This window comes from Enoplosus armatus, chromosome 18 (assembly GCF_043641665.1).
Source record: "Enoplosus armatus isolate fEnoArm2 chromosome 18, fEnoArm2.hap1, whole genome shotgun sequence".
Classification (NCBI taxonomy): Eukaryota; Metazoa; Chordata; class Actinopteri; order Centrarchiformes; family Enoplosidae; genus Enoplosus; species Enoplosus armatus.
Window position 1 is genome coordinate 18,580,300 of NC_092197.1, and position 25,220 is coordinate 18,605,519.

Here is a 25,220-nt window from a genome sequence, read left to right on the forward strand (position 1 = left end):
AAAAAGGCAGAATGACTGCATCCGTTATGTGCAGTCATTTTATGATAAATATGTGGTGTTTTATTCATAAGTAAAACCTTATATACACAGACACAAAAGAATAGAACATACAGTTAGACAGTTAAACACAAAACACCACATGACATTCAGGTATAATGTTAATGCTTTTCTGTTTGCACTGTATAATAGGAGCATTGTTTTTAATTTCACTACACGGAGCAGGAAGAAGAATGTTTATCAGTATTTACACTTATTAATATAAATTTGTCCATGATTAGGATTCCAATTCATCCGATCAAAACAATTTAAATGACAAAACATGACAGATATGAAAGATCATTGACAAAAAAATGTAAAAAAAATACAACACAGAAAGTTCCAAAATGTGTGACATTGTCTTTACAAAAAAAAGTAGAATCTATAGTCTCAATCGATTTTGTAAGATATCAGTAACACAAGATAACATTTGTAAATGAATTTGAAGAAAACATTTTGAGGGGTACCATACTTTTTTCCAGAAGAAAATGGAAATAAAGTTGTTTTTGCAGAAAGTGGCATACAGAAGAGTGCATGTAGTTGTTCTTTTCATGGACTGTAGATAAACACATCTTACCTGGTTGGTGAGTTCAGAGTCATTAAAAGAAATAGTTTCACATAGTGAGAAATGTTACATTTTTATTCACTTTCCTGCGGAGTGCTGGATGAGAAGATTGACACCACTCTTGTATTTGTTCATTAAATGTGACGCTACAGCCAGGACGCCGTTAGCTTAGCTTAGCATAACGACTGGAGGCAGGTGGGAGACAGCTGGCCTGGCTCTGTCAAAAGGTGACAAACCACACCAGCAAGCACCTTTTAAAACTCATTTATCAACATATTATACATCATTTGTTTAATTTAATCTGTTCGCAAACAGTAGAGCAAAGAAACGACACGTAAGTTAGCGGTGACTTCCTGAAGTCTTCACTTCAACCTACAGGAGCTTCCAATATTTATGCTATTAAGCTAACCGTCTCCTGGTTTTAGCTTCATATTTATATTTAAAACTACAGTTTTCTTTAAAGAAGAAGAAACAAGGACCCGTTTTCGTATGGTATAATAACGACTGTTCCAAATGTAACAATAGTGGCGGGAAATGTGCTTGTAGAATTACACTCAGGGTATAATTAGTTGTGAGAAAACTCCGTGACAGAAGCTGACAAAGTGAGAACTCCGAGTTTCCGAGGAGTCCCTGAAAGCGGCGGCAGCGTCAATCCTCCACCCCTCGAGGAAGCCGAGCGACATCCATCAGACTCGTCGGAGTCTCAGAGGTACGCTCGGGCACTCCTCCGGCTGCACCCCGCCGAACACTCCGCCGGGCCGTCGCACCGCTCTCCCGGGGCAGGTTTGGCGATCTCTGCGCGGATTTCCCTCTCCATCAGGACTGTGGGAGAGATGCGACGTCTCGGAGGAGGAGGAGGAGACGAACTGGCCAGGCAGCAGCAGCAGCAGCAGCAGCAGCAGACACCTGAGAGGAGGATCTGACTTTGTTCCTATAACGTCAAAGAAAGGTAAGTGGCACAAGAGAAACCGTGTTGAATGTTAAATCCTCCGGGCTCGGGTCGTGTCCGAGTCAGGCGGTTTGCTTTGCTGGTTGTTTGTCGGCGCGTTTCCGCGTTACTTGTCGCTTCCAGCATCAGGAGAAGGCAGGCGGGTATGAGTCATAGCCCGGCGCAGGGCTGCCGGAGGATCTGCTGAGGAGCAAAGTGTCTGCAGCCCCCAAAACCCCACAGTCCTTTATCAGCCGCCGCACATGCAAAGCGCTGCACCGTTGCGCTGTTCAGGCAAATTACTGCGCACTCTTTCTTTCTCTCTTTGTGTGTGTGTGTGTGTGTGTGTGTGTGTGTGTGTGTGGGGACGTGATCTATCATGCATCTTGCTCCCTAGAGTTGGCGTGCAGTGTGTTTTGTGGCTGGAGTCTGTGTGTGTGTGTGTGTGTGCGTGCGTGTGTGTGTGTGTTTGACATGATACTTCACCCTGTTGGAGTGTCTGAGCCTGACATCCATGAGGGTTTAAGAGGTTCGGTGTTACTGGACACATACTTTAGGTCTGGAGCTGTTTTTTGATCGTGGGCCCCTTAGTTCCTGTGAACCTTTAATGCCACAACATACAGTGATATTTTAGACAGCGGTGCGCTTGTCCAACTTTGTGTCAACGGCTTGTGTTCGACCCTTTCCTGTTTCAACATGACCGTGCACAATGCCAGGTCCATAAGATGTGGTTTTCCCGGTCCCTGCACAGAGCGCTGACCCCAACCCCATCCAGCACCAGTTCTGGGATGAACTGGAGCGCCGACTCAATGTTGGACCTCACTGATGCTCGTCTTCCTGAGTGTGGTGGCAAGTCCCTGCAGCCAGGTTGCCAGGCTGTCACAGCAGCAGCAGCAGCAGCAGCAGCAGCTTGATGCCCCTGGTTGCCCACTGTCACATATGGGTGTAATGTTTAGAGGCCCTATTTTCTCAATCAATCAGCTTCTTACTGTGATGGATGGGTTCCGACATGATAACATAATTTTATGCCAAAGTAAGAATGGTCTTGGATGCTTCACGTTAGAGATTTGTGTGTTTCTTTTTTTTATTTGGAGGTTTTTTGGGCCGTTTGGTCACAGTCAATGAAATCTCAAACCACACCATCCCGATGAAGCAGATTAGCTGAGTTTTTGAGTTAAACCCTTAATGAATAATACCTAAACGTGTTTCTGTGAGACTTGTTGCTTATTTAGTCACAAGTGCATACAATTTAAGAGAAATACTTCCGATTTTAAAGCTGGAGTAGAAGCCAGTCAGAGGAGCAGATTTGGAAGGCTTTGTTTAAACTGCTGAATGTTTTTATCAGTTTTCTACGGAGAGTGAAATCTGCAGCCTCAGCTTGCCGTTAGCGGAGCACACAGTAGAAGCGTGTGTGATTGGCTGTTTCTTGCCGAAATGCACCTTGGGAGTCATTGTCTACCTCTCCTTCAGTTTTCATGTCCACAGCTTTTACCTTTTGACTTTTGATCAAAGATAACATAGCTGTTCATAATTTGTACTAATAATTCAACCATCTAAGTCTCGTCAATGAGAAAACGGCAGTCTGTTCATGTTTATGTCGCAGAATGTTTATATAGGACGTGGGTGTGGCTTATACCGGACGCTGTCAGACTGTTGAACTTGATTTTCTGCTTTGAATTGTTTTCCATACTGCCATTTAAACTCTTGATACATAGACCTATAAGATTAGCTGACAAAATAACACAATATTTTAAACAAAAACTGAAGGCGCTGTATATAGTGTGAGGAGGCTATAGACAAAAGAATGGGCCCTAATAGCTCATGAGGCCTGATTGCATATTTTCTTAAAGGCAGGCAGTGGGTGGACGTCCAAAAAATTAGTTTGAAATGTTTATTCTGCGTATCTGTTCAGAGCGCATTATCTGTGCACGTCTGAATAATGGATTTGGATTTGGTGACACCCCTGGAGTCCTCACATCTGGAGATGTGATACAAAAGGCTTTGTGTCTGTATGAGACTTGTCAGCGTCTGTTACAGTTCACAGTAAACCGCTCTGCCAAGGCGTTTCAGTGAATGAGACTTATATATTTCACGTACACGCCCACGAGGAGCCCACCCCCTGCCACCGTGACAGTAACGAGTATCTCTCTCCGTCCCATAGGCGGACTCTGGGTATTTGTTGACTCATAGATCAGTTTGTAAACAAAGGTGGAAAGAGCAGGGCTAATTAGTGGAAACAGCCTTTTTATTGGTTGGGTAGTGCACTCGCCGTCCCCTGAGCTGCTGGCAGCTTCATCGTTTCGCGTCTCCAGTATCAATCTGAGTCGATTCCTCGCTGATGGACTCATAATGGAAATTACAGATTACATTTTGGCTCGTGGGGTTGGGTATCTCTGCTGGTATTATGGCACACTGAAGGCCCCGTCCTCTTCGACACTTGCCATCATATCAATAGCGGAAACCGCTGGCTGAATAACCAGCTTACTTATGTCCCATACTGGACAAGCGCCACACCTGGATAGGACTCACAACGGAGATACGCGACCGCCTGCTGCGCGTCCTCAACTCCAGTCATGCGGCCAGTCAGTTAAACAGGATTATAATGACAAACAAGGACCTCCGCTGTGAAAACAGAATGAAAGTAATTGACGTTCACGGGCTCGAGGACCCATTTTCTCACCCGGACTCGTTTCGCTACAGCAAGTTGTTGCACCACGTCAGTCTCCATTTTGTTTACATCTGCTTCCCCATGGGCTCACTTGACGGGGTGCGTTGCTCCCTTTGGCTCGATAATCTTAATAATATCCTGTAGTGTGTGTGATGCGCCATTATTCCCAGGTCTTGAAGTGTGTGCGTGTTTTTTCGGATTAGAGAGAAGAACATCTGTGAAGTTTCTCCTCATGTGTGGGATGCAACCCGATTTCAAAAATGTTAAAACTCCTGTAGTCGGAGCCCGGCTTTAGTGGTAATTCACATTTCCCATTTCATTCATGCACTGTTTATTGTTCCCATCTCAACCAAAATCTCCTCCTCTTCTTCCACCCCCCCCCCTCCTTCCTGCCCTGTCTGTCTCTCATCCTCCTACAGAGGGCTCCTGAATGATGCAATCTGACTGAGATAACAGTAATCTGCAAACTATTTGCACATGTTCAGGCCTGTAGACCTTTCATCGCGGTTCGCACGAAGTCTAGAAAGTTTGGAAAATGCTTCATTTTAACAGCTATGTTTTCAAGGTTAGGAATATGTTTGAATTCAAATACACTCCTTGAAAATGGTTTGATTTTCAACTGTTTGTTGTCTCCCGGCGTCTCACACCGGAGCTAGACTGACTGACATGGGCTCCGACACGAAAAGGGAGGGGGGGGGCGTTTCTGGTTTAAACATCCAGAGGGCGACCATCAGCTGGAAATATTAGGTTTAGGTACCTTGAAAGTGCTTGAATTTTACCCTTAAAAAGCTGTACGAACGCTGTTCCATGCCAGTGTCATTTAGTTCTCATGAGGTGTATCAGCAGTTTCCATGGTAATGTTTAAAAATCCATTACAGCTGGTGAGAATACAGGTGAGGTGTTTTTGCCGTGATGATTCTCGGTGACCTTTTAACTCTATGATGGCTCTCCCTAACCGGTATGCCCTTTTCTTCTCGCTCTCTGTCTTTCTCCCTCTCTGTCACTGCCTCTCTCTCTCTCTCTTTCTCCTCCTCCTCCTCCTCCTCCTCCTCCTCCTGCCACCCACCTGCAGTGTATTGACCAGAAGCAGCAGGATTCAGCCTTCCTAAGATGATTAATGCATAGATAAGATTTGCGTGGTGTGTGTGCTTCCCTGATTGGCTGAGTTGAAGCTCAGTAGTCGGTTGGAACCAAAGAACTCCTGTTTTATTTTCTTTTTTTTTCACAGACCTGATGAGCTAAATTACAAACCAGAGCTGGAATGAATAAATGCTGGTCAATATAAACTTAGTGACTCGGTGGAGCCGGGATCAATCACACCAGACGGCACAGTCCGGTTTTGATGGTTCTGAGTCTACTGTTGCTCTCACCTGCTTTCACACACAACAGAGCCTCCAAATTCACAAAAGACCCATTGCATGCTCAGGAAAGATGCATCGTTATAGCTGGCTGTTTACAAAATGCAAATGAAATTCTTACAAAAATAGTAAGAGTTGTCTAGCTGAACTGTAACAACTTCGCTGGAGACAGTACTTCTCATACTAAAGCGGCTATTATCAATGTATTTACAGCCTGTTAATAATAGATCACATGACTACATGTATGTGGAAGGTGGTGGCTCGTAGTAATGAACCCTCAGAGAATGCAGCTCCATGGAGCTTTATGGAGTCTTTCAGCGCATTGTTTTGGTTTACTGTAACCGCTCTCAGCTTATCAGCACTGTTTCCAGCAAGCAGCTGTTTTCAGAGAGAAAGCTCTAAAAACCCTCCGCACGCTACCTGCTCAGCACCACACAGCAGACAAACTGGTTGCTCTATATCTGCTGAACGTGTAAATAAACAACCGTTTGCTAAGTTTTGTGTTTACAGCTTGTGTCCGCTGCCCCCAAGTGGCCAAAAAAAATCAGTTCTTGTTTAAAATCAACCTGAAACAATTAGTCAATTAAGTGATTAGTTGATTGTCGGAAAAAATAATCACCAGCGATTTTAATAATTGTATTCATTGTCATTTCTTCAAGCCAACAAGGCCGAAACATTTGCTCAAGTTTCTCAAATGTGAAGATGTTCTGCTTTAACTTGTCTTCATCTTTAAAACTAAATCTTTTGGCTTTTGGCTGTTGGTTAGAAACAACAAAAATAATTTTAGCCTGGCAGTTTGTACTTTTTGGTACTTGTGATGGACATTTTACACAACGTTTTGACACTTTGTAGACTACATGATTAATTGGCTAATAGTAAAATGTATCAACGGATTAATCGATAATGAAAATGATCTTTAGTTGTTGCCCTGTACAGTATTACAAACTTTTGGTAAGAGTATGAAAGGTCCCATACGATGCTCATTTCAGCTCTATAATTATATTCTGGGACTCCACTAGAGCAGCTTTGCATGATTCACAGTTGAAAAAAATCCTTATGTATCTTCTCCTGGCCCTTCATGCAGCCCCTCAGTTCACCGTCTGTCTGAAACAAGCCGTTTTAGACAAACTGAACAACCTCCAAAAACTTGAAGAGTAGTTCCTGAGCAGAGCGCTCCAATAACTTAGACAGACTGAGCGGGTGGATGAGCGTCCCTGTACTTGGCGGGTGGTGCTGTGCCTGGAGCAGATGACCTGCTGGGGGGGGACGTGGCTGAGTGCGGTGACTGTATATTTGTGACATCACAACCTTACAGAAGTCCTGACAGTGTCTGAATACGGGCTGTGTGCATTTCTCCGTGGACTGAGCGCAAATCTCACCTTCTACAATAGGTGGCTGATGGCTTCTCCCGGAAAATCATTTTGTACATCACAACATCCCAAACGCTATTTTATAGAAGCATTAGATAAGCAACATAGCATCTTGTTACCATGGGAAAAAAATCTTTAGGGCCTCTGGACCATATAGACATATATAGACGTAGTGATGCTATTTGATTCATTTTAAAACGTCAGTTTTGACACTGTGAAGATTTCATGATACATGACAGATACATGAATTGAAAACCAGACTAACAGATGAGTTGATAATGAAAAGGAGTTTCACCCATATTTGTGACCAGTCCGACCCCCTGTGTGTTGTTTGAAGCTCCCTGTAGTGTTTGCGGTTGTCTTTGGGCGTGGGGATGGAGATGGCGTGACACATTCAGGTTAACGATTTGCGTCTCAAGCGTCTCGCTCGGTACAGCCAGTCAGCCCGCATGATTTACAGCCGGGTAAACAGGAGAGGGGGCGAAGGAGAGAGGGGATTCAAAAGACTCAGGACGACGAAGACTGACAACCACACAACAGACACAGAGTAATGGACTGAGAAGGTTTAACACATGGGATTCAACTGTTGAACAAATTCTGTGCAAAATATCCAAATGCCACAAGAGACAAAATCCAACAATGTATTGGCCAATATTCTTCTTTTTTTTATTTTTTACTTAATTATTCTTTTGGATAAACTATGTAATGGATACATGTTTTCTACATTAGTTCAAATATATATTTGATATTTCGCTTGTTACTTATTGGCTGACTATATCTGCTGATACGCATATATAGTCGAGAAGCTGAATTAGCTAATATCTACTCTGCAAATCTATCAGTCTAGCTCTATTCCTGAGACTATTTGCTGCAAAATACATTCATATACGTTTTCTACACTACGGACAGAGACGGAGACTTTGGGCTGATGGAAAGAGTGAGAGCAGAAATCTGGGTATGAGCGTAGGATCAATAATGAAGACCGTTCTTCTGGACTGTACATCAGCTCGGCAGTACCTTCTCTCCCCCCAGCTGCCACCATTATCCTCGCTCATAAATACCAGGATTACTGCCTCTCATGACGGGGGAACTCCTCGCCGTGTAGTGCCGTTTTAATGATGGAGGCTAATGTTGATTTATAGACAGCAGAGGCACACTGTCCTCTGAGGGACCCGTAAGACAGATGGATGCTGTTTCTCCATCCTTATGCTGTCGCCTCCTAACATCAAATCAGGCAGCGGGACACAAAAGTAACCGGATAACACGAAACTGTCTCAGTTATTTTGAACAAATGGAGGGTTTGTTTTTTATAAATGAATAATGAACACTTCCCCCCCATTCCTTGTTACTTTTTGACTGCCTTTTCATGCCTGAGCTAAGTGAAATACCCTCATTACTAAAAGTTTACCTTTTTGTAAGCCAGACTGGAATTGACAATCTGCTTTCTTCCTTACCGATAGTAACTGAAAGTAAAGACTTGACATGATCAACTTTCATACTGAAAGTCGGCTAATGTCACCTTTTTTCCCAAACATTTCACAAGCTTTTGATAAGGTCAAAGGTCAGACGAGCCAAAAAACTTAGGGTCACTGTGAGTCTGCTTTATATAAAAAAGCAGAATATTGTTTACTGACATCCTTATTAGTTGTTACCTTGGCTACTCTTGCTGGGGTCCATAAATCTTACCTTCTGGGAAGATAAACTTCTGCCACCTGCTGCCGCTCTCGGTATGCTCGCAGTATGTAGAACTTCCACAGACTGCTAGTGCTTAAAATAAAATGTTGTATTTGATGTGTTTATCAACAGATCAGACTCTCTTTCATTGTGGTCCGTTTCAAAAACTTAGGTGGACCGCGGTGGAGTGTTTAGGCAGGTGTTGAACTCCGCCAGCAATGGTCCGCCAGTGCCTACATTGGTACTTGCTTGCTTCATATCCCTAAAATATGTCCAACCTAAGCTAAAAGGTTATGCAATAAACAACAAACTGATCAAAGTATTGAAATTGGGTCACAAATAAAAAAATAATGCAACAATCGGACATGTGATTTTCATCAAATTGTACTAAATATACACACACATATTGATCCAAAACAATTCTGAAGGTAGAAACCATAAGATACGGAGCAAATGTTTATGCTAATGCAGATTAATAATCCCTAAGTAACTAAGAACGTTTTTAAATTCGCGATAGAGAAGATGAAAGCATCTGATCAACCAGTGAACCAGAGTGCTGCGATCCTTTTTAGATAAACTGACCGTGAAAAGTAATGAGTCCTATATGTCACTGCCAAGAGTGCACCATGGGACTCAACGCGATCTGTACTCGCTCATCTTTCATTCATTCTCTTCTCTTTGCTTCTTTCATGTGGGAGGCTTGCTGCTAAAAAGAAGGGCGAGGATAAATTATTTCCACCCCTTTTTTTTTTTTTTCCCCTCTGTCCTGCCTTCATTTCTACCTGCACGCCTCCATCTTTCACATTGGGGCTTTCTCTTCTCGTATTTGCAAGATGAAAATGATTCGGTCTCTCTGCTTTCTTTCCGTAGCCTGTTTTGACAGGTTGTGATTTTTTTTGTGGTGCCCAGAGGCAGAACCTCTGTACAGCATTTGTAATGTCCTCCGGTTCTGGGGGAAACCTTGACATTTTAAAATTTTTCTGACAGGCAGGAGTCGGGCGAGGGCATTGATCCTCTATTAAACTGCCATTTTATTTTTTGCCCCACTGTGGGAGGAAAGCCTTGAGGAAAGTTTGTTGTAGCATTTCAGAAGGATATTTCTGCAGAATTGGATTCATATTTTCTATTACTGCAGAGCTATATTACCCTGATGGAAGAAAATAAGCAAAAAAAAAAGTATATTATCACTGCCAGGATTGGAGGTTAAATTCCCTAGAGCAAGGCAGTAATGCTGCCAGGGTTTTGAAGTTCAGGTCTCTAAAGCAGGGCTCCTATAGTTCCAGGGTTGGCAGTTCACTTTCCTGGACTAAGGCACTAATACAGCCCTAAAGGCCCGGTCACACCAGCATTTGAAATGGCGATTCCACTTCCCTTGAGCAAGGCATTATGAACACGTCCAAGGTTGAAAGTTCAGTTCTATAGAGCAAGGCACGGTTCGGTACCCAAGAAAGCGCTAATAGTGCAGGTTTTGGAAGTCCTATTCTGTAGTGCAAGCCCGTAAAATTGCCACGGTTGGAAATACAGTTCCCTAAAGCAAGGTACCGAAAGCGCCAGTTTTTGAGGTTCAAGCATAGCGCCAAGACCGCAATGGTTGAGAGTTCAGTGCTCCGGAGCAAGGCACTGCCACTGCCAGGTTTTGGAAGTCAAGTTCTCTAAATCGAGGCACCCATAGTGCCAGACTTTGGAATTCCAGTTCCCTAGAACAAGGGGCCAAGACTGCAAAGGCTGAAAGTTCGGTGCTCCGGAGCGAGGCACAACTACCACCAGATGCAGAAATTTAGTTGATAAACTAGTGGATTAACCGAATATGCATCGGTGACAATTTAAATTCATTATTAATAATTTTATATGTCAAATTAAAGTACCAAATGTTAGATTTGAGGATTTGCTTTTTCTATATGCTTTTCTTTCGGTCTTGCACCTGTTGGTCAGGCAAAAAACAGCAGTCTTAGATATCACTTTGTGCTTTTGGGAACTTTTGACCGGCACCTTATTGGTCCTCTGATGGATCACTATGGGTTAGGGTTATCGTGTACAGTATGCACAGAAACTGAGCATATTGTATTTTTACTTGGATGTTTTTAGGACGTGTTTATTTGTCTGGTAATCAGTCTGTGTCTGCGCTGTAAAAGGAAGCAGCAGATTAGAAACTAATTGCAGCTTATTAATAATGAATGTAACCAGCAGCAGTGGATGTACTGCTGCCACACTAGGGAGTGCACTGTGTGTGTGTGTGTGTGTGTGTGTGTGTGTGTGTGTGTGTGTGTGTGTGTGAGGGTTTTGTTTTTGTCGCAAATGTTAAATCATCCTCTTTTTGGGATCCAGGGTGTGTGTATGAGAGTGTTTTTTTTTTTTTTTTTTTTTTGGGCAGATATGAATATCTATGGAAGCCAAGGACGGCTGAGTTGTGACAAAACAAGCTCTGTCATCTCGAGATAATGGCCTTAAAAAATCCTTGCAAGGGTGGTCGTTCCCGGCTTCCGTGTATATCAATATTTCAGAATAGTAAATATCAGATAATGATATATCTGCCAGTATTCATTTCTTTTATAGTCAAACAGGGAACATGGTTCATTGCTTTCAACAGTTTACTTGAAAAATAGGCTTATATTTCTGGCAGATTCCTGAATTTTTGTGTCTACCATTTCTCCAGCAGAATTTACGTTCTGGCAGCATGGACTGGCTTCGTGTTGGGAAATAGAACAGTAACATTTTATTTTACAGGTCTTTCATTTCCTATAAGTTATGAAACTATGTCATCTGGTACAAATTATAGGGAAGAGACAAAGTTCTGGGGTTCTGAATGAGATAATAATTGACTATTATTTTCGAGGTTAAAGCCAGGCTCAAATGAAGAATGTCAAGTTGGGTAGCTCACCAAACTACCACAACAAGCCGACAGCTTCAGAGCTATTAGTAGTTACATGTCTCAGTAATTTAATCTGAATTTTTGTTTATATTCAACAGTAAAACTCACTGGGAAAACCTTTTTAAATTTTGTTTTGAGATCAGCCGTATCGGACTTCTTTTCCTTTTTTAAAGTTCTAAGGGCCGGGAGGTTTTTATATTACTTGTGTTGATCCCTCATCTCCCCTCTCTCGCTGTGAGGAGTTTGCTTGATGTGCGTCAGAAGTCTCTGCACGGCCCATTGTAGGAACGGCTTCAAGGGAAAAACTGTGCTAGTTTGGATACCCAAAGAGAGTCGAGCAAGAGGAGGGGTGGAGAGGGAGATGCAGCAGGAGAGAAGAGCCAGGGATGAATGAGATTCAAAGAGAAAGGGAGGAGGAAAATTGAACGGGAGAGCGAGAGATAAGGCGAAAGAAAGGATGAGAGTAGCATAAGAAGTTATTTGAGGTTGAAACGGATTGCAAACCAGAAGCCAAAGAGTCTGACAAAACAAACACTGCACTTTTATGTCACAATAAAATTGTGATATAGTAAAATTTCTGGAAATTCTATATATGGGTATGTTTTTGGCTATTTCGGTGAGCCCCCCCCAAAAAAACCAGTAAATAAAATTTTTGCCATAAAGCAGATCTGCACATTGGTTTGCAACATTTTCACAGCAGACATTTTCCATATTCACCGTATTCACACGGCGGCCATTTTCCTCGGACGTCGCGCTCCGGGTGGGGAGCTCAAATGCTGTTACTAGCTAGCTAACTCATGAATGTTAGCTCTGTGTTGAGTGTTAGCCGCTAAAAGGTGAAGGTCGATTGATTGATGGGTGGATGTCATGATATTATTGGTTGAAATTGGTTGGTTCAAGCTTATGTAAACAGACGTCATATATATATATATATAATTTTTTTTTTACAGGAAGAAAACATGATTGGGTTTTGATAGAAGAATACAAAGAAATAAATGTTTTGTATTTGTTTGGTATATATTGTGAGAGAGGTGCACAATATGACCAGGGATGTGATCTGAAAGGGTTTAAGAGGCATTTTACAGTTTACAGAAATGTTAATCACACTTTAGTTGCCAGAGCAGACATTGTCGCAGACAAACGAAATACATTGACAGTGAGTGTTATATAGACATTGTCAGTATTTTACGTTGATGGTTTAAACCATATTGATGAAGAACTGAATCCAGGTTGTGTTGCATTTACTACAATTTTTTTTTTTTTTTTGCAAATGAGATAAGTGAATGCAATTTTTTCCCCCGAGACGGGGTTTCGTTAACAGATAGATGAAGCCGGGGATGTTCCGTCTGTCATGTCTGCAAAGTGTTTTACAGACATTTCAAACACTCGCAATCTATCACAACATAAGACGCAAACACTTGAGAGCGCTGATGGTTCAGAAAACGGTAAGGCGCAACTGAGATGTTTATTGCTTATTTTGTGGAGTCTGCGTGAGCTGAGACAAACGCCTGTTCTGAGTATAAACCCTACACATAATGCAAGGGCAGGCAGGGAGGGAGGCTTAATGCACGAGGAAAGGGGGAGTGACACAGATGAGAGAGAGAGAGAGAGAAAGAGGAAGAAGCAGAGAGAGAGAGGGACGAAAGGCTAGTTGCCTGGTGACGGAGGCAGAAGGAGAGAAGGTGAAGGAGGGAGAGAAAACGAGGAGGAGGAGGAGGAGGAGGAGGAGAGGTGTGGAGTTGTTTTCCAAGTGCAAAGAGTTCCTGGTCACGATGCTACATCTGCTGCTGCCATCCCTCCCACTGCGCTCTCTCAGAGGGTGAAGAAGAGGTGCCGGCTCTTAATTTGTACGCGTTGTGTCTTATTGAATGATTTACGGCTTTAATTGTTCTAATGAGGGCGTGTGAGGCTTTGCTCAGGATTGGGTATCCAACTTTATTCGGCTAAATGATCTCGCATCCAATCAAAATGCTTCTCTCTCTCTCTCTCTCTGACACGCCAGTGTTCTGTTTCAGCAGGAAATACATGACATCAAACATGATCAAAACACAGTTTCGTTTGCAGTTAAAGCTCCACTGATTTATGTTTTCTGTAAGTAACAATAAATCGAATGACTGCGTGTTTGTCGTAGTGATGAAGCCGCAGACTTCTCCCCAGCTCTGCAGCTCTACTGAGCGTTTTAGCCTCTTTTAGCACACAGTTGTCTCTCTCTCTTTTTTTTTTTCTTTTTTTTTGTAACAGCTCGTTCACTGCATGGTTCCGTCTCATCAGCTCCGTTTCCCGCAGCAGCTAGCTAAATGGTACAGACACCGGCATGCAGAGAGCACACTGACCAGACCACAGCCAAGAGTTTTGTAGTTTGGCTCGCTCACAGAATGAATGTTAATTAGCTTTAATTAATGAATTTGTCATTACAGTATAGCTGGTGAAATCAACAGTGGCCGTTTACCTCCTACGGCTTCTCAAGACACTGTTCATTCCGTAAGTCGGTGGGCCACAAGATAAATGTGATTAACAGGGTAACAGATTTTGTAAATAGTCCCCAATCTTTGCCTTTTTTTCCCTTCTATTGTGGAATATCAGATAGTTTTACCTCTTTAGACCTCCATAAATGGTTCTAATGAAAGAGTGTAAGAAAGTAAAATCCCTCTGCTCACCAGTCACTGACATATGCAACGTGTGACAAGGGGTTTGCAAGTAGCAACTTCTTTAATTTAAATGGTAAATGGATTTTTTATTACAAGGTTTTTGCTGATGAATCATTTAGTTTCATCCATCCATATTCTCCACTTCCTCCTGTTTGTCTTGTTCATCCCTTTTTTATTAACTCTTCCTTCATCCACGTTATCATTCTCTCTCTCTTTTTTTTCCCCTCTCAATATGTTTTCCTTCCGTTTTGTCTTACCCAGATGACTTAATTTGTTCCCTCAGATTATTGTGCTCACTTTGCTCCTTTGAAACTATGGCGTTGCTAAATGGTGTGGCTCTGTCTGTAATTTGCGTTTAACTTGGTAAATCAACCCCTTACTATCCCATTTTGTCTGGCTGGCATTTTTCTTTTTCTTTTTTCTAAGGAATTTGATTCAACAAAAGATGTTAATGTTATATTTTGCGGCTGCTTTGTGATGTGATATGTGATCAAATAATAAGGTGAGCTAAATGATGAATCTGGCAGGATTTTCAATGTCAGCTTGACAGTTTTCAATAATCAGGGTTATGGATTTCAGCCAGGACCCAAAAAGGATTAAGAGTGGATATATATTTCCTATAAACCACAACATTTTTTACACTGGATTTAACGAATGCAAGGTAACATGTTAGCGAGCTTTCGAGGTGCTGGTTGGTGGATTCAGTTCCCTTTTGGACAGAGCCAGGCTCGCTGTTTCCCCCTGCTATAGCTAACTTTCTCGTGGCTCCATATTTAATGGGCAGACACGAGAGTGGTGTCGGTCTATCTTTGCAAGAAAGCGTATTTCCCAAAATGTCAAACAGTTCTTATGTGTCTGCCCATTTTATTTCCCTGCTTTCTATTGTTGCCCTGGATGTGTGGCAGGTGCGCTTTTGCTTTTCGTACTTTTTTATTTTAGGGATATTTTAGTGAGAGCTTGTGTGATGAAGCGTTTGGCTTGCGTTTTTTTTTTATCTGCAGTTAACTTCAGATTGAAGAACTTACTAAATACTTAAAAGTCTGTGCAGCTACTGTTCGATGCGAATCTGCTTGATTCCATCCTGCCTTTGTTTCATTTCCTCCTCTTCCTCCCCAGTCTTTTCTCCTCTTCCTCTCTTCTTCCTCTCGTTCCTTCTTGTACTCCTCTTCCTCCGCCGCGCTGTGTGCGCTCAGACAGAACGTCCCAGAGGAATTGCCTCCGTAGGTGCGTCCACATGAGTTGGAAGTGTAGCATTCTTGCAACTAACGTCTGTACAGTCGGTACAGTACATTTGGCTGTTTGGAGCGAATAAACACAGCGAAGCAAACCTTGCATCCATTTCTGTGGACCGCTTCAAATGTATTCCTTTTGTTACATCCTCTGCATCCTTCTCTTCATTTTGTTCCCTTTATTCCCTCATCCTAATCTGTATTCTCCCCTTCTTGCCCTCCTTCCCTCCTTCTTCCCCTGATCCTCCTCCCATTCCTCCTCTCCTCCTTCCCCCCTTGGCTGTGTTGTTTTCTCCTGTTCCTCCTCATTTGGGGACTCCTGACTCTTCGCTGAGCTTCAGCTGACGTGACTTTAAGCTCACATACATAGATATCATCAGCGGGGAGTGTGGGAAATGTGGGAAACAATACAATCCCCTGGTAAATAACTAAATGACACGCACACACACACACACACACACACACACATACACACAAAGAAACAGCAACACGTGATGCAAGACGACTCGCAGTCCTCAAGCAGCCGAATAAAAATGAAATAATCACTACATCGCTGATGTTTACTTCATCTTAATCTGTTCTTCATTCTGACTGTTAAATGCTAACACCGCAGTGCTCCACACACACACACACACACACACACACACACACACACACACACAGACAGGCAATCTGCTGGAGGCTGGAGACTCATACATTTTTTAGACTGCAGTGTTGTCGTCAGCCTGTTCTTCCTCTCTTCCGCCTCTGTGTCTTCTCCGTCTTCGCCTTCTTCTTTCTTTTTCCTTCGGTTTTTCTTTCCCCCACGGAAAAGGTCACATGTTGTCTTTTGCACTGATGAATTGATGCTGACGAATGACAGACAGACCGACAGACCGCCCCCTTCCATGAAACACGACAGCATCAGTCGTTTGTGAAATTGTGATCTAGGTTTACATTTACCTGTCAAGGACTACGTGTAAATGATTCTTGTCTGTCAGGGCTTTAGGAGATTCAGAGAAATAAAAATAAAGATAAACTTGTGAATTTACAGTAGTAGAAGAAGAGGAGCCTGGAAAATGGACTGACAGACATGAATCAGTTTGTCACTTTCACCCCTCAAAGTGCTAAAAACACCAGAAATATTAAGGATGACGGTACGCAGTAGGGTGTTTCTCATTCCTGCGTTCGACGAGGTTCTTATTTCCTTCAAATAGCTGCGTTCCTGCTTTGGAATGAAACCCTCTCGAACACAGCTCATTTGAAGAATTTGAGTTCATCAAGTCGTCTCCATTAATCGATTTGCTGTTGACCGGAGCTGCGGTGTTAATCCAACTGACTCGTCGACATCATTACATGACGATCAGCGGCCGAGCTACAACGGCCCCCATTGTGCCGCTGGCAGGAAACAACAATGTGAGCGCTCGCTGAGTCACATCTCGCCCCAACAATTCTTACCTGTTCCCCTCCGTTTGTGAGAGGCTGCTGTGTTCAGGTCTCACGCAAGATGTCTCGTTTCAGAGGTGACGTAACCCGAGCTTGTCCAACACAAACATGAGCTTCTTGTCCTTTTTTTTTTTTTTTCATATATTGCACCTCTGAGATAAAACCCCATTCTGTCCAAATCCAAATCTAAGCTCTTACTTAAACTTTGACTTGAAGTTGAAACTTTCCGAATGTCTGTAATGTCACAAAACTTCCTGAGATCCTAGTGTTGCGTTCAGCTTTAGAAGCAGCAGGTCTGTACATACAGTGCAACATGTCCCAGACCCGTAGGCCCGCTGACCAAGTAACAAGATTAAAGAGCTTATAGCCATGCTAGCAGATTCATCAGGTCACAGGACAGCTGTTTTCTCCAAACTGTGTGTGTGTGTGTGTGTGTGTTTTGTTGCAAGGACAGGGTTTTGTGCAATTTACTGATTCTCAAGGGCAACACACCACCTCACCGTGTGACCCACACACTGGTGTCATCGCCGGGTCGATGCAAATTGACGTGATTCTAAATGACGCCACCTGGCCACACTGGTGTGTGTTGCACTTTAGTGGTGTCATGCATATTTATAAAAAGATTAGAAAATGATGCCTACTTTCTCTCCTGTTCGTAAGACGCAGCTTCTTCCTGCTGGGATTTGAACTGGTGACCTTTCACTTACAAGCTGTCGACTTGTCTCCTCCCAGGAGAAAGACTTGGCTGTTGTGTTCTGCTGAGTGTCTGTCCCTGGGTAAACAGTCTTAAATAGGAGAGGACATTCCCCCAGTGTTTTTTAACAGGGCTGTAATAAAAACTGCATGACTGACTGATTGTTTTCCACCTTCAGCTCAGCTGAGACCTTAGTGGTGGTACTGCAGATGAGTCTGGTTATATCAAGAGGACATCCTTAAGGTTTGGCAGTACATTTAGATCTAGTAAAGACCAGTCCTTTGCGTGTTTCACACCTCTAAGTACAAAACATTTTATACTTACTACAGTATTGCTCAGCACGTAGTAGTTGAAAAGTCGCTACCAAGGCGACCTGTCAATCAGGATAGCGGCGTTCGGTTGTACTAAAAGGCACTCTAAGGAGTCGGCTGTTCATTTTTTCAGTGCATTTGTAAGCTAACTTTGTTAGCAGCTACTTCCAGGAGCCAGGTGCAGTCAGGTTGCCGGTGTAGGTAGGCGTGCATATTGTCTTTGGGTTCTCAAATCCCCAGCTCCGCCCAAATACAGTCACTTCTGGTTCCAAAAAACCAAGACGGCGACGGTCAAAATGCCAAACTCGAGTCTTCAAAACGGCAGTCCACACACCAATGGGTGACGTCACAGCTTCAGGTGTATCATCACCACCACCCTCTGGGCCGGAAGAAGGTCGACCCGGATTTGCATGTATAACAGAAAAAAACTTTCAGATTTCAATCCGATTTGTGATTTGTGAAGTGTAAATGAAAGAGTCTCTAATCTCATCTAGATTTTATTCGGTTTCGAAACACTTAACATGACACCAGCTCTCACGTCCGGAAAAGTGTGAGGTAAATTCTAACAGGCAGATAAGGACCGGAGGAAATGTCTCTACTGCAGGTTGCAAATTGGACACCAGTGATTTGTGTTTGTCCTGTGTCTGTTTTTATTATCTGCAATGATGGGATATGGTTAGACGCACACACACCCATAGAAGGATACACAGCATTCCCACCATTCACATTTAAAATTGATGGCAGCAATTACTGTTGTATGACCAGTGGACCCTGTTAAAACTTCCATCTCCATGTCAGTATTGCATCTTTGTTCTGTACCCTTGAGACCCATCCAATATATTAACACAATTCGTTTTGAAGAGCTCTCTGGTTCTCTCTGGTTTACTGGGAATTGTGGGAATTGCTGTTCCCGACTCGCAGCATGTTAATGCTTAATGTCAAAGTCATAGCAGATTGGTTTGGACCCCGGTTGCCCTTTTCACATTCAGCCAATGGGGGTTGAGGGACTGTAAATGTTCCCAGGCATCTCTGCTGCTGTCGGGGGCAGAGTTTGGCGCCGCTGTTGATGCTGATTTGGCGGAAGAAAACACATGGACACGCGCTTGTATAATGCCTCTCTAAGCATAGAAGAAAGAAAGACGTGTGCAATATTCAAACTCTGTGATGGGAGTGGATGTGTGTGTCTCAGTACATCCATTGTTTGGTCTAGTGGCCTTTCATGTCTCTGCCTGCCCTCAGTGCATTTCCATATTAAACAAATCATGTGGAACCAAAGGAAAGACTGAACTATCCATGACATGGAGTGATGTCACCGCCATGTTGGCCCCAACCAAGCACCTCTGGGAAGTGAAGCCAATGTGGAAGTGCATTAAACCTGCATTCTTTCTAATGGCCAGCAGGGGGCGACTCCACTGGTTGCAAGAAGAAGTCTGATTGTATAGAAGTCTATGAGAAACAGTCTATGAGGAAACATTTTCCTAGAGTTTAAGGTCTCAATCGCTAGTTTGAATGGGTGATGAATGATGCTTTTGTACTTAGCAAAACTTCTGTTTTCAGTTACTACAGTCATGTTTTAAATGGAAAACATTTCTGCAAATGAACAGTTAATAATGGTGGTGTTACCTAATGTACCTGCCTGCAAGTGAAAAAGCAACATTTAGCTTCATTTTAAGAAAGCTTTCCGTCTCATGGGAGTCCTCTGCAGATGGAGTTTGCCTCACCCAGGTAAACAATCAGCAGCTGCCTCTAAAAGCCAAAAGATCAAAAAATATATATAACCAGTGCAAAATGGATGGAAGATCGTGCATAATGGGACAGATCCTCTGTTTCTGACACCCAGATCAAGCCTGGTATCATCTTAATGACAAGATAAAAACCGAGAGAAATGAATACAGTTTGATATAACGGAATATTTGTCTCCTGCTGTCAGTGTCTCCTTGCCGAGCCAGCGATGGATCTTGTTTTGTCATGGTAACTGTCTGTGTTGCGGTTAGGTGGCCTTTAACGTCGCCTAAAGGTCACCAACGCGAGCTGCATGACGCTTCACCGCCTGGACATGTAGACTCCAAACCAGCTGAGAGAGGACAGGAGATGGTTTCTCTTTATTTATTTAGTAATTTAATTCAATTATAAACAAAACATACAGTCTAAAAGAGGCAAAAGCATGATCTCTATCAGGAACTATCTGATACAAGAACAAGTACTGGACACATGAACTATACATAACCCTGTAGCAAATTCTAGTTATTTAGTGAAACTGTGATGTAGCACTTACATCATCCAGGAGACTTTTTTTGCTTATTTTTGTCTCATTTTTTCTGTGATGAGAAATATTGAGTCTGTCATGAAAAGTAAACTTAATTAGAAATACAATACGGTTGGAAAACCAGCCGCTCCACCCACTGCTCCACTGAGTAAACATCAATTAATAACACAATATTTGTTTTAGTTCATTCTCAATCCATTTTGAAGTTGCTGTCAGTTTTGCAACCCGCGGTAGACTTGGCTTTGTCTGGCCGTTGGATGACGGATAAAATACAGAATGCATTTCCTCCATACAAGAATTCACCTGGGACTGTCCTGTATTATTTCTTACCTACTTCCTGTTTTACTACTGCTAGCCACACACACACACATGCATATAGTTTCCTCCTCCAGCATGGCCTGAGGCTGCCCTGCTCTGCACTTACCAACTGATAAGGCTGCGTGTGTGTGTGTGTGTGTGTGTGTGTGTGAGTGTGCGTGTGTGTGTCCAGGGCTAACTTACTGTAGCTCGGCCCCACCCTCTCATTACACAGAAAGAAGGAGAGAGAGACAGAGAGAAGCAGAAAATAGCAGAGACGGAAGAGGGAAAAAGCAGTCAGATACTTTCATAGTGGGTCAACAAATCTGTTAGTTAGTCAGTTAATCAGTCAGTTGGTTATTTAGACAGTTAGTCAGCCATTTAGTTTATCAGTCAATTAGTTGGTTAGTTGGTGAAAGTGTCTCTTTGTTAGTTAGCTAGTCACTTGGTCACTCAGGCAGTTTTTCAGTTGTTGGTTATTTAGCTTCTTAATCAGTTGGTCAGTCATTTAGTTAGTCAGTTGGTCGGTTAGTTTGTCGATTGGTCAGTCATTCAGACATTAACTCGGGTACTCAGTTCAGTCGGTCAGTTATTTGATCAGCCATTAGTTTAGTCTGTCAGTTGGCCGTTTTTTGTTATTATTTCAGTTGGTTGGCCAGTTAGTCAGTCACTCATTTAGTCAGTTATTCAGGTAGCCATACATGTCATTCGTCAGTCTTTGAGTAAGTTGGCCAGTTGGCCCTTCTTCAGGCAATTGGTCAGTCTTTCATTGAGTCATTCAGGCAGCGAGTTAACCACCGAGACCAGCCAGCGAGGCAAAGCCGTTAAACCAGTCATCCATCCCTCCAGCCAGGCAGCGAGTCAGCCAGTCGGTGAGGGGAGTGGCTTTCTGCTCCGCTGCCTCCAGCTGAATAGTAGTCAGTCATCCAGTCTTCCAGTGATCCAGCCTCCCACTCCAGCCACTCCATCAGTCAGTCAGTCAGTCGGTCGGTCGGTCGGTCGGCGGGCGTAGATGCAGGGCTGCTGGTCAGCTGCTCTGGACGGCTTGTATCTCCCTCGGGATCTCGCACTGTTGAATCAGCTGAGGAGCCACTGAGAGGTAAGGTGATGCTCAGCAGGATGTTTGTTTGGCTAGTCGGTCGAGGACATTTCAGAGCTGTTTGCTGACTTTTGGAGGCATGTGACGGGCTGCAGGGTGAACTTGGGAGGGTTTGTGTACAGATTGAGAGACAAAAACACACAACAGCAAAAAATAGTTTTAACAGGGAAGTGCGCTCGGTACATCCGTGGCTGTGGAATGTGATCACACCCTTTTCTACAAGTTGATAACTGTTGGTTTGTTTGTGTGTGTGTGTGTGTGTGTGTATCGTCCAGACAGCTTGTTATCTGGGCCCCGAGTGGCCGACCGGCGGGGACATAAGCTGATCATGAATTTCCTCTCATGCTCAGTCTCATGATAGTGGTGATGTTCTGTAGGAGAGCAAGGGGCTCACGGCTGTTGTTTTCTACTAAAACTTTCTGAAAACAGTAGCTCTTCAGTGAAAGAGGCCAAACCAAACCAAAAGCAACAATGGATTTATTCTACCCACAAGTAGCTTATTCCACTGTGCCATAGAGCTCCATTGTTGAGGCACATCTCTACCAATATTTATTTCAATCGCACATAACGCCGCCCTGCTGCCACAAATACTCGCTAGAGCACAAAATGTGTATTAATCCACCGCTGAAAATAGTCCCCATCAACTGAACTGTTTACCCCTGTTTGAGTAACGTTTGCTAAAAACTACAGTGCCCAGCTGTTTTGGACATTGGAGCCTTCTTGTTATTCTTGTTTTTTTCCATTGGATTTGTTAACAACAAGGAAAATACCAGAATAACACCAGCCATATCCTTCAGGAAACGAACTTTCTAAAAGCTCATTTCACCAGACACAAGCAGCCATTTGCTGTTAAACTGGCCTGATGAGCGTAGGGATGCCAACTCAAGCTGCGGTTGATGAATAAAACATAAGACAACAAACGCAAACAAAACAACATTCACCAGTGGATTTGTACTCCTGTCAGGTGAGGTTTCTTTGATGTTTGCTGGATTTAATTATGATCCAGGGGGCCGGGGGCACACCGTTTCGTTTCAGCGAACAACTTTTTGAATGTGACGTGGCCTGGCCTGGAAGTCTGACACTCTGTGATAGGAGCCTCGTGTGCTGTGTAGAAGAAAAACCAAAACTCACGTGTTTTGTTTAAACAGCATTATCTGAGAACTGGTTTTGACTGCAGAGGGGAAATGGTGTCATTTTAACAGTGTCATTTAAAGATGTTAGAAAAACAGCAATTAGCTGGATGTGACTGAAAGTTCCTGTGCGCTGATAAATGTCTCCTCCTGCTCAGGTATTGGAGGCATTTCCTCTTTCATGATTTCTAACGGGAGGCTCGGAGGTAAATATTTGATCCTGGCAGGCATGCATATTGGTGACAATACGGAAGCCATGTTGAAAAATGAAAATGACCTGAGTGTGTTTGTTTCTGGCGTGTGAAACCCTAATAAAACACTGAGCCATTTTAGCGTTGTTACGTTTTTCTCGGCCAAAGTCTGAGGCACTAAAAGAGGAGCTCAAACAAGTTTCTTGATGGTTGTGCTTTAAATGTGCCATGTTTGTGTATCCTGTCAGTACTCAACATGACCTACCTACTTACCTAAAACACTAACCCGATTTTCTGCCACCACCAAGACCAGCTTTGCCCCCCCCCCTCTCTATCTGTGTTTAACGAGTCTGGCATGTGACATATTAGAAGTGTAAAACTCCCTTCTGTCTATTCATAGAGGAGGACAGAGGTGTGTGTGTGTGTGTGTGTGTGTGTGTGTGTGTGTGTGTGTGTGCGCGCGCATGACAAAGGCATTGTATAGTGGAGTACTTTCATTATCTTCACCTTTCCAAAATCTTAACTCGGCACTGACGGGACCGTGAACATATAAAGAGTATATAAACAAACGTGGGGCAAATCAGTCATTTAACAGTAACACAAAATGTAGCAGGCAGGCTGAGACTAAATGCACAATTGCTAACAGATTTCTAGTCTGCACTGAAATCTCACATCATTAACAAGTTCATTCTGGAGTGTTTTCCTCTTAAAGAAGTAAATGAATAAGACATAATTCTCTACATTGTCAGTGTTCGCAATGTGACCAGGCCTGTTTGTGACTTTGGGTTTTCACTGATGTTGCGGACGGTGTGGTGTGTGAAGCATTTCCTGTGGGTAGTAAGTTTAGCCTAGATGAGGCCACAGAGCAGAACGTCAGCACCACCAACTCATATTTTATGGAAGCAAATAATAGTGGTAATAATTTGAATCATATAGTAGCAACTGAATACCTTTTTATTGTGAAATGTAATCACAACTGAATCCTTAATGTTGAAGTTATAGCTATGAAATTATGTGGTTTTGTTTATGTTGTACACTTTAGAGTGTATGTGCTGATGTATTGTGGGAAACTTTGACTAAAATAAAAACAAATCTTTTATTTAGTTGTGATAAACACTAAAAACTGAAGATTCATGTCTCTCCTGTCTCTGGGCATCTTCATAGCCAACATGTTTTCAACAGTTTATTTGAAATCCTGAACTCAGCTGGCACCAAATAGTGGCACAGAGACACAAACGTTAGTTTAGAGAGTAATCTGAAGAACTGACGGGAGTCAAATGTGATTTCTGATATTTGGATGCATGAGCAGCACTGAAGACAAGGCGATCAAATGCACTCGAACACACCAGAGTTGTAAGAGTAGTAAACTGATTATTGGATGAACCAGTTACTGTGAAAGGGGTCAAAGGTGAAGTCCCAGACACCAGGCAGTGATTGGAAGTAAAGAGATTAACTCCAAAGTGAAATGTTGACTGAAAAGTAATTTGCTGACATGAAAAAGAAAACAGATTGTTAGTTGAATCCCTGTAAACTGCCAGACACGCTGAACACTGCACTCTATTTAACATTGGAGATCCAACGTCTTGGATTGGAGAATTCCACTCTGCAAATATCACGTAGCTTCAACGATGACATGGAACAAGACAATGCACAATATGTATGTATTAGTTTCATGTTTCTGAAGGAAAGACGCTTAATTTTACCAAAATGTATATTTTTAGAGATTTAAAATGGAAGCTGTTGATGAAATGAAGCCATATTGCTCCTGTGGAGACATTAGATCAGTTTCTCTACCTCAGCCCTCGTGGGACTGGGGCAGATTTTCTGTTCAATTGCATGACACATAAAATAGCAACAGCAGGGATCATGAGAATCTTGGAACCTCAAATGGGATTAGAAATGGTCACACCAGGAAACCCTTAATTAGATTGAGAAGCAGCAAACCAGAATTGTAGTGATAATTAGATTTTGCACTTGCTTCTAACACTGCACAGGCAGTTATTGCTGGTACCAGTGACGGACTGGGAATGAGAAATGGCCCTGGACTTTTTGACTCAGACCGGCCCATGCTCCCGATGGCCAGTTGGACTATGGCTAGTACTAGATATAGCGGCAAAGGACCAACGGACCCACAAATAGAGCATAAGATGAGCCACTGGATATACTGTAGCAGTGAGAGACACACCGGAGAGCAGGGCGGGCGCTCCAGATCATGATCATGACGCTGTGTGTTTTACTGTCCTGGGGGTGAACAACAGGACCACAAATTCACTCAGCTGACTGATCACATGTCCTCCAACTCAATAAGCAATGAAACAGAGTGGATACCAGGAAAAGGAGGGAGAGAGGAACGAGTCAAAGACTGCGTGGAACAGAGAGGAAAAGAGTGGAGATTGGTTGGTCAGTAAGGAGCTGAGTAGAACAGATGATAGACGTTTTGACTCGTCACACACAAGTCTTGA

The 25,220-nt window shown here is 43.0% G+C and overlaps 1 protein-coding gene across 3 annotated transcripts in view; it reads left to right on the forward strand.

Annotated features, from left to right (window-relative positions):
• Positions 1-1,321: 1,321 nt before the first annotated feature.
• rab27b (RAB27B, member RAS oncogene family) overlaps positions 1,322-25,220 on the forward strand; it is a 44,335-nt gene continuing 20,436 nt past the window's right edge. For 2 of the 3 annotated variants that reach the window (XM_070924811.1, XM_070924814.1), the window contains exon 1: positions 21,300-21,437. The gene's annotated coding sequence lies outside the window, so the exon portion shown is untranslated. Of the gene's footprint in view, positions 1,551-21,299; positions 21,438-25,220 lie in introns of those variants that run through there. The other variant, XM_070924813.1, reaches the window with a different exon arrangement.